This window comes from Aegilops tauschii, chromosome 6 (genome assembly GCF_002575655.3).
Source record: "Aegilops tauschii subsp. strangulata cultivar AL8/78 chromosome 6, Aet v6.0, whole genome shotgun sequence".
Lineage (NCBI taxonomy): Eukaryota > Viridiplantae > Streptophyta > Magnoliopsida > Poales > Poaceae > Aegilops > Aegilops tauschii.
Genome location: NC_053040.3, coordinates 40,639,885 through 40,651,645, shown reverse-complemented (window position 1 = coordinate 40,651,645; position 11,761 = coordinate 40,639,885). Strand labels below are relative to the sequence as shown.

Sequence of the window (11,761 nt, the reverse complement as noted above, 5' to 3'; positions counted from 1 at the left end):
TCTTGTTAACATATTGTTGATCAGAAATGATGTAGAATTTCTGGAAAGCATACAAGGTTATTTGAAAAGTGGTTTTCAATGGAAAACCTAGATTAAGCTACTTGAACATTGAGCATCAAGATCTATAAGGATAGATCAAAAATGCTTAATAGTACTTTCAAATGAATACATACCGTGACAAGATTTTGAAGGAGTTCAAAATAGATCAGCAAAGAAGGAGTTCTTGGTTGTGTTACAAGGTGTGAGTATTGAGTAAGACTCAAGACCTGACCACGGCAGAAGAGAGAGAAAGGACGAAGGTCGTCCCCTATGCTTTATACGTAGGCTCTACAGTATGCTATGCTGTGTACCGCACCTGAAGAGTGCCTTGCCATGAGTCAGTCAAGGGGTACAAGAGTGATCCAGGAATGGATCACATGACAGCAGTCGAACTTGTCCTTAGTAACTAGTGGACTAAGGAATTTTCTCGATTATGGAGGTGGTAAAAGAGTTCGTCGTAAAGGGTTACGTCGATGCAAACTTTGACACAAATCCGGATGACTCTGAGTAGTAAACCGGATTCGTATAGTAGAGAAGTTATTTGGAATAGCTCCAAGTAGCGCGTGGTAGCTGCATCTACAAGATGACATAGAGATTTGTAAAGCACACACGGATCTAGAAGGTTCACACCCGTTGACTAAAAACCTCTCTCACAAGCGAGATATGAACAAACCCCATGGGTGTTGGATTCATTACAATCACATAGTGATGTGAACTAGATTATTGACTCTAGTGCAAGTGGGAGACTGTTGGAAATATGCCCTAGAGGCAATAATAAAATGGTTATTATTGTATTTCCTTGTTCATGATAATTGTCTATTGTTCATGCTATAATTGTATTAACTGGAAACCGTAATACATGTGTGAATACATAGACCACAACATGTCCCTAGTAAGCCTCTAGTTGACTAGCTCGTTGATCAATAGATGGTTATGGTTTCCTGACCATGGACATTGGATGTCATTGATAACGGGATCACATCATTAGGAGAATGATGTGATGGACAAGACCCAATCCTAAGCATAACACAAGATCGTGTAGTTCGTTTGCTAAGAGCTTTTCTAATGTCAAGTATCATTTCCTTAGACCATGAGATTGTGCAACTCCCGGATACCGTAGGAATGCTTTGGGTGTACCAAACGTCACAACGTAACTGGGTGGCTATAAAGGTACACTACAAGTATCTCCGAAAGTGTCAGTTGGGTTGGTACGAATCGAGACTGGGATTTGTCACTCCGTATGACGGAGAGGTATCTCTGGGCCCACTCGGTAATGCATCATCATAATGAGCTCAATGTGACTAAGTAGTTAGTCACGGGATCATGCATTACGGAACGAGTAAAGTGACTTGTCGGTAACGAGATTGAACGAGGTATTGGGATACCGGCGATCGAATCTCGGGCAAGTAACATACCGATTGACAAAGGGAATTGTATACGGGATTGATTGAATCCCCGACATCGTGGTTCATCCGATGAGATCATCGTGGAACATGTGGGAGCCAACATGGGTATCCAGATCCCGCTGTTGGTTATTGGCCGGAGAACATCTCGGTCATGTCTGCATGGTTCCCGAACCCGTAGGGTCTACACACTTAAGGTTCGATGACGCTAGGGTTATAGGGAATAGATATACGTGGTTACCGAACATTGTTCGGAGTCCCGGATGAGATCCCGGACGTGACGAGGAATTCCAGAATGGTCCGGAGGTAAAGATTTATATATGGGAAGTCCCGTTTTGGCCACCGGAAGAGTTTCGGGCGTCACCGGTAATGTACCGGGACCACCGGAGGGTTCCGGGGGTCCACCGGGAGGGGCCACCAACCCCGGAGGCCTGCGTGGGCCAAGTGTGGGAAGGTACCAGCCCCTAGGTGTGCTGGTGCGCCTCCCACAAGAGGCCCAAGGCGCATGGAAAGGGGGAAGGGGGAAAACCCTAGGCTCAGATGGGCCTAAGGCCCACCTAGGGTGCGCCCCCCTCTCTCCCCCTCTTGGCCGCCCCCTCCATCCAATCTAGGGCTGGCCGCCACCCCTAGGGGTGGGAACCCTAGAGGGGGCGCACCCTCCTCCCCTCCTATAAATAGTGGGGGTTTTGGGGCTGCAGAAGACACGAGTCTCCCTCTCTCTTGGCGCAGCCCTACCCCTCTCCCTCCTCGTCTCTCGCAGTGCTTGGCGAAGCCCTGCTAGAGTGCCACGCTCCTCCACCACCACCACGCCGTCGTGCTGCTGCTGGACGGAGTCTTCCCCTACCTCTCCCTCTCCCTTGCTGGATCAAGGCGCGGGAGACGTCACCGGGTTGCATGTGTGTTGAACGCGGAGGCACCGTTGTTCGGTGCTTAGATCAGATTCGGCCGCGATCTGAATCGCCTCGTGTACGACTCCACCGACCGCGTTCTTGCAACGCTTCCGCATCGCGATCTTCAAGGGTATGAAGATGCACTCCCCTCTCTCTCGTTGCTAGTTAATCCATAGATTGATCTTGGTGATGCGTAGAAAATTTTGAATTTCTGCTACGTTCCCCAACAAATACTTCGAGTGATTTGACGTGTGAAGATGCAACAACCTCCTTATATGCACCTCATTGCAAATTGGACTTGATAGGCATCACCTTCATTCGACACTTGTGTCCCCTCCCAACATCATATCTTCCTACTAGTTCAACTTGGTCACTTGCATCCATCCACCTTAATCTAATCTGTGTTTCTTCCACAACCTCATCATAACTAGGACTCTGAAGAAATGTCAACACTTTTATCAACAGTAACAACATTCATAAATGCCATTTGTCAACATAATGAATATTCACAGTCCTCTCCATCTAAAAAACAATGGCACCATAAGTACAACAAAGGAGCAATGCAAAGTATAACACATTGAATATTAAAAAACCTAGAACAATTTTGTCATCCAAATTAATCATTACCCAAATCCTAACCCTAAATCCTAACATTAAACATAACCCAAACCCTAAGCTTTGTTCATCCACATCACAAATCAACACTATTGGACCAACCATACTCACTAGTAAACACTACAAACATCATATTGTGGAAAAATGTTCAAAACCAGGGTTAGGATCCACATGAACAAAACCATCCAAATACACAAATCCAACTAATAAAAATTTGTGAGATGAAGGAGATTACCTGAAGGAACGAAAATGAAACCGGATCCACAGACCAACACAACCGATTTGCAAGGATTTGAGTGGGTTTAAGTAAAGAAGACAAACGAGAAAAGAGGCAAGAGCTCGGCATGACTAATGGGGGAGAAGAGCGTGAGTGGTGAGTGGTGGGTTAGAGCCCCACGACCACTTAAAATATCTCGGGCAGAATCGCCATGGGCTATGGCGTGTTTGGCATTTCCAACCTGCCACGTCAGCCAACAACGCCAACACGGCCTGGCGTGGGCCAGGCCAGAAACACGGGCTAGTTTGGCGTTTCCATGTTCACCAGAAACGTCACGGTCCCTGACGTTTTTAAAAGGGTCAGATTATGAAATAATCTTGTGGGGAGTTCACTTTATGCTAAAGTGTTCCCACAAGTTCAGAACAATGATTTTGGCCCGGTGCAAACACTTGTATCTTTGTCTGTTCTAAGCGTTTCCTGCACCAGCACACAAAAATGCAGCTGCAAGCTAGCATGTCAATCACTGTATGTTAACTGTATACTCCTTCTATACTGAAATACTTGTAGCTGGGGGAAACTAGTACAAGTTTCCCTGACAACAAGTATCTCGGCACAGAGGGAGTATATGATTGAGGTTATACAATCATACTAACAAGACAAGTGGGAATCTTAGGGTGGGTGTCGAAAACAACAAATTATTTCTGCATGATTTCTTGGAAATGAGACCAAGACCAGAAACATATGTATATATCTACTTACACTTCTACTTTCCGACCAAACCAAGCAGGCCTAACTATATAATAAGTACTATAGCTAGCTAGTTAGTGTTCATACGTACAGTGCTAGCTAGCTGAATTAGCGTAGTATTTCTGAGCAAGGCCCTTACAGCCTATATATTGCACTGCTAGCTGTATTAGTTAATATCAACAATTAATGTATCACGGTGAAAGAAATGAAATGAAATGAATGATGCAAATCCCTCTACTCATTACTGAATGTAACTATTTCAAACACAGCAGCCAGCCAGCCAAACCGATCGATATACATTCAGAGATTCGGTGAGAGCAATTTGATTTGGAAACTAAACAAGAGATCCCTCTACTGATTACTCTTAATTAAACTTGGTTTGTTTAGCATTCATTAAACAAAGACAGCATCACTCTTGATTACTAACATAATATATAGAGTTGAGACGATTGACATGTCTTGCTCACCAACTTGCCACATTATTAATTCATCTATTTAGCTGACGCATCTAAAGACAGGTTTGAGGTCTCCCAAGTCGTCAAGACAAGACAAACTCTACATTAATTACTGTTAGCTGAGAAATGAGAGCAACTTGCTGTACATCTTGAATATTAGCAATCAAGCGAGCCCCGAAGCATATACAGAGCAGAGCCAAGCAAACCAAGCAATGGCACTCGGAGTCATGAGTTTGCTATGCTCATTCCTGGCCGTCCTGTCGATCGCCATGACGGCGTCCGCTGGCGACGAGGCCGCGCTGCTTGCTTTCAAAGCGCACCTCAGCAATGGTGGCTTGCTGGCCTCTTGGAACAGCAGCGCCGGCTTCTGCAGCTGGAAAGGCGTGACGTGCAGCCACCGGAGGCCAGCGCGGGTGGTGGCGCTGAGATTGAACGCCACCGGGCTCGCTGGGCCACTCTCCCCGGCCATCGGCAACCTCACGTTCCTGCGGACCCTCGACCTGGGCACCAACTCGCTCCATGGGGGCATTCCGGCGAGCCTCGGCTGCCTCCGCCGCCTGCAGGAGCTCTACTTGGGAGAAAACTCCTTCTCCGGCACATTACCAGTGAACCTGAGCTCCTGCACCAGCATGACCAATATGGGACTGTACAACACCAAGCTTAGCGGGCGCATCCCGGCTGAGCTCAGTGAGAAGCTCACATCCCTGGTAGCGATCTCGCTGAGAAACAACAGCTTCACAGGGCCCATCCCAGCGTCACTAGCCAATTTGTCCCGTCTACAAGTCCTGGACCTCTCCAATAACCAGCTCGTTGGCTCGATTCCACCAGGGCTTGGCAGCATCCAGAGCATGCGTTTTTTCAATCTCTTTGGAAACAACCTCTCCGGTGTGCTTCCACCTTCTCTCTACAATTGGTCGTTGATGGGAGCATTTGAAGTAGGGTATAATAAGTTGCACGGAAACATTCCCGATGATATCGGTAGCAAGTTCCCCAAGTTGTACTATCTTGGCTTGGGTCATAATCAATTCACAGGAACCATCCCTTCCTCAGTATCCAACATATCTTCCCTTAAAACGATTGGCCTCAACCATAATGGATTTAGTGGGTACGTGCCTCCCACATTGGGGAAGCTGGGAGCTCTCCAGACATTGTACTTTGCTGACAATAAGCTTGAAGCGGATGACAATGATGGGTGGGAATTCATCACTTCTTTGGCAAACTGCGGCAAACTGAAGACGTTGGAACTCAGCATCAATTCTTTTGGAGGACAACTACCTGGTCCAATTGTGAACCTCTCAACGACCCTCCGGTTCTTGCAGGTAATGAACAATAGGATCTTTGGGAGTATCCCTGCAGACATTGGCAATCTGGTTGGTCTGGAAGTACTTGGGATAGCAAATACTTTGATAACCGGAGTGATTCCAGAGACCATCGGTAAGCTAAAGAACTTAGTCGATCTAGGCTTGTACAACAATAGCTTGTCTGGGCTCATACCATCATCGCTAGGAAACCTTTCACAGTTAAATAGGCTTTATGCATATTATGGCAACTTGGAGGGGCCAATTCCGGCAAGCCTGGGAAAGTTGAAAAACCTCTTTGTTCTTGATTTGTCAAAGAATTACCACCTTAACGGTTCCATACCCACAGAGATTTTTAAATTACCCGGCCTTGCTTGGTATTTGGACTTGTCACACAATTCCCTTTCTGGTCCCCTTCCTAATGAAGTTGGTCGTTTGACAGATCTTAACCGACTGACTCTATCAGGAAACCGGTTGTTTGGCAAGATACCTGATAGTATTCAGAACTGCTTAGTATTGGAATGGCTATCATTAGACAACAATTTGTTTGAGGGAAGCATACCTCGGTCACTGAGAAATATAAAGGGGCTCAGAGTATTGAACCTGACCATGAATAAGCTCTCTGGTAATACCGTAATATTCCTGATGCTCTTGGCCATATTGGAAGCCTGGAAGAACTATACATAGCACACAACAGCTTATCAGGGTCAATCCCATCAGTTCTACAGAATTTGACATCATTGTCTGTACTGGATATATCCTTCAATAATTTGCAAGGTGAGGTGCCAGATGAAGGTGTTTTCAGAAACATCACTTACTTAGCAGTTGCTGGGAATATTAATCTGTGTGGTGGTACACCTCAACTTCACTTGGCTCCATGCCCCACAAGCCCCTCAAGCAAGAACAGAAAAATGATGCCAAAGTCTCTTGTAATTTCTCTAGCAACAGCCGGAGCAATCTTGCTGTCACTTCTAGTTATTCTTCTTCTTTGGATATTTTGCAAGAAGGTCAAACCAAGCCAGAAGACATTAGCACACAATTCAATTGTTGATGACCATTACAAGAGAATCCCATATCATGCATTACTGAGGGAGACTAATGAATTTTCAATAGCCAACTTGCTTGGGAGAGGAAGTTATGGTGCGGTTTATAAGTGTGTTTTGGACACTGAAGATAGAACATTGGCTGTCAAGGTATTTAATCTTGGTCAATCTAGGTATGCCAAGAGTTTTGAGGTTGAATGTGAGGCCATGAGAAGGATACGACACCGTTGTCTGATTAAGATCATTACTTCTTGTTCGAGCGTCAACCACCAAGGTCAAGAGTTCAAGGCATTGGTTTTTGAGTTCATGCCCAATGGTAACTTGGATGGTTGGCTTCATCCAAAATCTCAAGAACCCACCACAAACAACACGCTTAGCCTTGCCCAGAGGCTTGATATTGTGGACGCAATAGAATATCTGCACAACTACTGTCAACCATTGGTAATCCATTGCAATCTTAAGCCAAGCAACATTCTTCTTGCTGGAGACATGAGTGCACGAGTTGGAGACTTTGGCATATCAAGGATCCTTCAAGAAAATACCAGCGAGGGGATGCAAACTTCATATGGCTCAACTGGAATTAGAGGTTCCATAGGCTATGTTGCTCCAGGTGACCGAAACTATTCTAATTTATATTTTCCTTTTCACTTGAATATGGCATGCTAACCAGAAAGCTTTGCATGATTGTAGAGTATGGAGAAGGCTCTGCGGCCTCAACAGCTGGTGATATTTATAGCCTTGGCATATTGCTGCTTGAGATGTTTACCGGAAGGAGCCCAACAGAAGGCACATTCAGTGATTCATTGGATCTGCATAAGTTTGCTGAGGATGCTCTTCCAGATAGAACCTTGGAGATAGCTGACCCAACAATGTGGCTGCACAGCGGACAACATGATAACAGTACAAGTATTAGAATCCAGTAGTTGTTGGTTTCAGTCTTCAAGCTTGGCATATTCTGCTCAAAGCAACAACCTCGAGACCGAGCACTAACGAGAGATGCAGCAGAAGAGATGCATGCAATCAGAGATGCGTACCTCAAATTTATAGGGGGGCATGGAGCAGAAAAAGATGCCTCGACTCGAGAAATCAAGAATAGCCTTGAATAAACAAGCTAGTATAATGTATGATCCTGCATGATAAAAAAATGTATGTAACGTTTCAGTTAGTAATTGTTCTTAGAGCGATGATGCTTTACAACTGTATCAAATAAATGCAGAGCCATTGTGTTTTGCAACCGTAGCACTAGAGCTTGTTCTGTAGAGGTCCAGAAAGGGAGCAGTGTAATTGTTTTTCTATTCTCAAAACTGTGGGCATGCAGGCAACATTACCCTACAGTTCTAGAGGGTTTCAGAAGTTCCTCTTTTTTCTTCTTATTCTCTTTTCTAAGAAAAACAATCCGATTTTATTTGTTTATGTAGCTAAAAAAAAAATTCATCGGATCAGGTCAAGAACACTAAAATAAACAGAGATATATAATTTTTTGTGAACAAGCTTCCTTCCTTCATTAATCAGTACTCCCTCCGTAAAGAAATATAAGAGCGTTTAGATCACTAGAGTAGTGATCTAAATGCTCTTATATTTCTTTACAGAGGGAGTAGTAAACATTAACAAGAAGGCTAAGAACCAAGCCAAGGCCTATCAACAATAAAAAGAAAGGGAGGCTTGAAAATGCAGATGCAATTTGGTAGGACTTGAGCCGGCATGGTTATATGCCCACCTCGGATCCTCACACAAGTCAACAAAGAAGCTAACTAAATTGCATTGTATTGCGTAGATCTCATATTCATATCACCAAGGCAAGTGTGTCTGGACTGGTTACTGTCACTGGATATCTTTGTCAAAGCCATCAACAAGACTCTCTCCTAGATACTACATTCATAAAGATAGAATGCGGGAGTGCTTGGTATCTGTGCTGAGGCTCAAAGACACTGCCTCCAAAAGCGGGCGTTGATAAGAGCTGCGGCGGCAGAGATGCGTGCCTCCTGTTTGCCGGTAAGCATGTAGAAGAGCATGGAGTCTTGTTGACATTCGAGCTGGAGTGATATGACCCTGCAACAAATACAAGCCGCTTCAGTTAGCAGGCATTTGTTTTCTTTGCAACCTATATCAGATATAAGCCCAGTGTTGTGCAATAGCAGTTTTCAGCAATTACATTGGGTTCTTAAAATTTTCAGAAGATTCGATAAATCGCATCCTCAATCTCCAGTAATGTAGCAAGTTTTGTGCCCAGTGCTGTGCAATGGCAGTTTTCAGCAATTACATGCATGAATTTGTCAGTCCAAGCAAATCAATGGTCAGACAGACTGTTTGTTAACAAAGTATATATTGATTTGTACACAAAGAAAATCACAAGGGATAGTAGCCGGTAGCAGCAGCAGAAAAAGAAAATTCCCTGGTAAATGTTTTACATACCTAGTAACAAATTAGTAATGTGTACACCAAAAAAAGTGGAACCATAGACTAGAAACGAATCAGTATCATCCATGATTCAGAGGACAAAAGCAGCAGCAGGAGGAGAGTAGGAGGTAACATCCAGCAAACTAACCAGCGCAGGAAGTGAAACTAACAGGCAGCGCAGCACGACCTTACCTACCTATCTACCCAAGAGGATGAGGATGCCAACCTTGTGTGGATCTGGAGAGCTGGCGGCGAAGAGGGGCAGGGTCGCCGGCAGGAGGCCTACCTACCATGGTTTCCCAGACCATTGCCCATTGATTTTAGGGCCGGTTCCCGGAGGAGAGAGGAAAGCGCCATGGCCATTGGAGGCCGGCGACGGCGACGGAGAGGAGGAAGAAGACGTTTCGGGGAACATGCTAGATTACGTATTCGAGGCGGGGTTACTAGAAACATAGAATACGTATTAGTGGTTGGCTCACGGATCGCAGAGATGTTCGTTTTGTGGCAGGTTACCTTCAGTTCAGAGCGCCCCTGCTGCTTTTTTCTTTTCTTTTTTATTGGTATATGGGATTTATTTCTTTATTGCAAGCTGACACATTTTTATAGCTGGAAATTTGGTCTTTCTTGGTCCGGTCTTTTCGGTCTCCCATAATTGACGACTAAAATTATTTTGGTTTTTCATTATTCGGTCTTTGGTCTTTGTATAGGACAGTGTTTGGTCCCGACCAAATATACCCAATTTCATGCTACAAGTCGGATTCATGTACTATATTATAGTACAGGCGTATGCAAGCAGAATTCAGCCAAAAGGTATATGGTCTCCCATAATTGACGACTAAAATTATTTTGGTTTTCCATTATTCGGTCTTTGGTCTTTGTATAGGACAGTGTTTGGTCCCGACCAAATATACCCAATTTCATGCTACAAGTCAGATTCATGTACTATATTATAGTACAGGCGTATGCAAGCAGAATTCAGCCAAAAGGTATATGTAACAGGTGTGTGCAACCAAAATTCAAAGTTCAGACAACCCCCCTCAAATGAATAAAGGGTGATATGGATCTTTCACAGATCATATGTATGTAGCGAGCTCATGACTTTATCCGTACTGCTGTAGTGCAACGACTTATAAAAAATAGGGAATACGAGGCACATGCCCAAACTTAAGAACTAAATACGTCGCAGAATCTGAATAGTTTTTTGTTTTTTTTCACATTTCCTGGAGATCGTGAACAATTTTTAAAAAAGCAAGCCATGTTTGAAACCCGACAATTTTTTGAACAACTCAAACAAATTTTGAAACTTTTTTTTGTAAGTGTGAACATTTTTTGATAGAAACAAAGTTTTAAAATCCTGAACATTTTCTGAAAGACATGAACATTTTCTGAATTTTGAGAACAAAATTTGATAATGGCAACACTTTCAGAAATTTTGAACAATTCTGCAAAAGAAAGAACAATTTTTTAAATTACTAAACATTTTTCAAACATGTTAACATTTTTTAAGCTCTAAGACAAATTGAAAACCACAACATTTTCTAAGTTCCCAACAATTTTTTAATTTATGAACAAAATTCATCAAAAAATTAATAGCGGTGTGAGGGATCGAACCATGTAACTCCCGTTGTTGACCGCTCGTCGCTAGCCACACGAGCTAATAAGCAGTGTCTATGTAGCAAACGCGGACAACAAGAACTATCCCTAGTGGCTGGTTTATTGTAGCAACCCGATCTTTTTCTCACTATCTCTTTTTTCCTTTTTTGTTTCTTTTTCATTTTTCATGGAGTACACCAAAAAATTTGAACATGTTTTTTTGAATGTTTTGAAAAACACTGAAGTTTTTTTTGAATTTCTCTGAACATTTTTTGTATTTGTGTAGAATTTTTTGAAAATAGGAATATTTTTACAATTCCAAATAAATTTTGAAAGCACAAACATTATTTGAAACTCCCCAAACATTTTTTAAATTTGTGAAAAAATTCTGAAGAGGGATTTTTTGTCGAATTTGTATTTGAAAACAAGGACATTTTTTGAATCGATGAACTTTTTTCAAATCCACGAGCGCTTGGGCCGGTCCAACAGGCGCCTGACAGGAGCAATGTTGTCGCCTAGTTAGGCAAAGGCTTGAGGCTTTTTTTCAGTTTTCTTCTCTTTTTCGGTAATTCATTTATCTCCTTCTTTAAAAAAATCTTGAAACCTGTTCAAAATTTGAAATATTGTTTGTAACTACCAAAATAATAGTTGTGAGTAACTTTTTAAAATTTTAATTTTAAATTCGTTTTCCCTTCCAATATTTATTAAATGCTTTAAAAAATATTTACTCTTTCAATTTCATCTCTTTGTATTTATTAGTTATGCTACAAACTTCAAATAACATTTTTATGTACCTGTTAATTTTTTTTATATACTTTTTCTCAAACCTGACATGGATGCTTGCTATGGGCATATGCCCCTTGCTCGTAGAAGTTGGGCCATTTCAAGAATGTCAAGAAAACACCATGTTGAACGTAGAGTGTCTGGGTAGGACAGAAGGATTTGTTTGAGAGCACGTTGTTTCTCGATATTCGTTAAATGATCCCATTTTTTCATTGACTTTTATGACCAATAAAATGCACCATACCAAGTTGTTTTCGTTTTTGACAAGTTATGCATTATCT

The 11,761-nt window shown here is 42.8% G+C and overlaps 1 long non-coding RNA gene and 1 pseudogene across 1 annotated transcript; one reads left to right on the top strand and one right to left on the bottom strand.

The window, feature by feature from the left end:
- Nucleotides 1-4,275: 4,275 nt before the first annotated feature.
- Nucleotides 4,276-8,756, bottom strand: LOC123494317 (uncharacterized). The gene is made up of 5 exons (XR_006664983.2): nt 8,425-8,756; nt 7,742-7,836; nt 6,483-7,582; nt 6,227-6,341; nt 4,276-6,154 (listed from the first exon to the last, which is right to left on the bottom strand). It is a non-coding gene; the product is annotated as an uncharacterized lncRNA (long non-coding RNA).
- On the top strand, nt 4,579-7,813 carry LOC109752333 (receptor kinase-like protein Xa21; annotated as a pseudogene).
- Nucleotides 8,757-11,761: the final 3,005 nt, after the last annotated feature.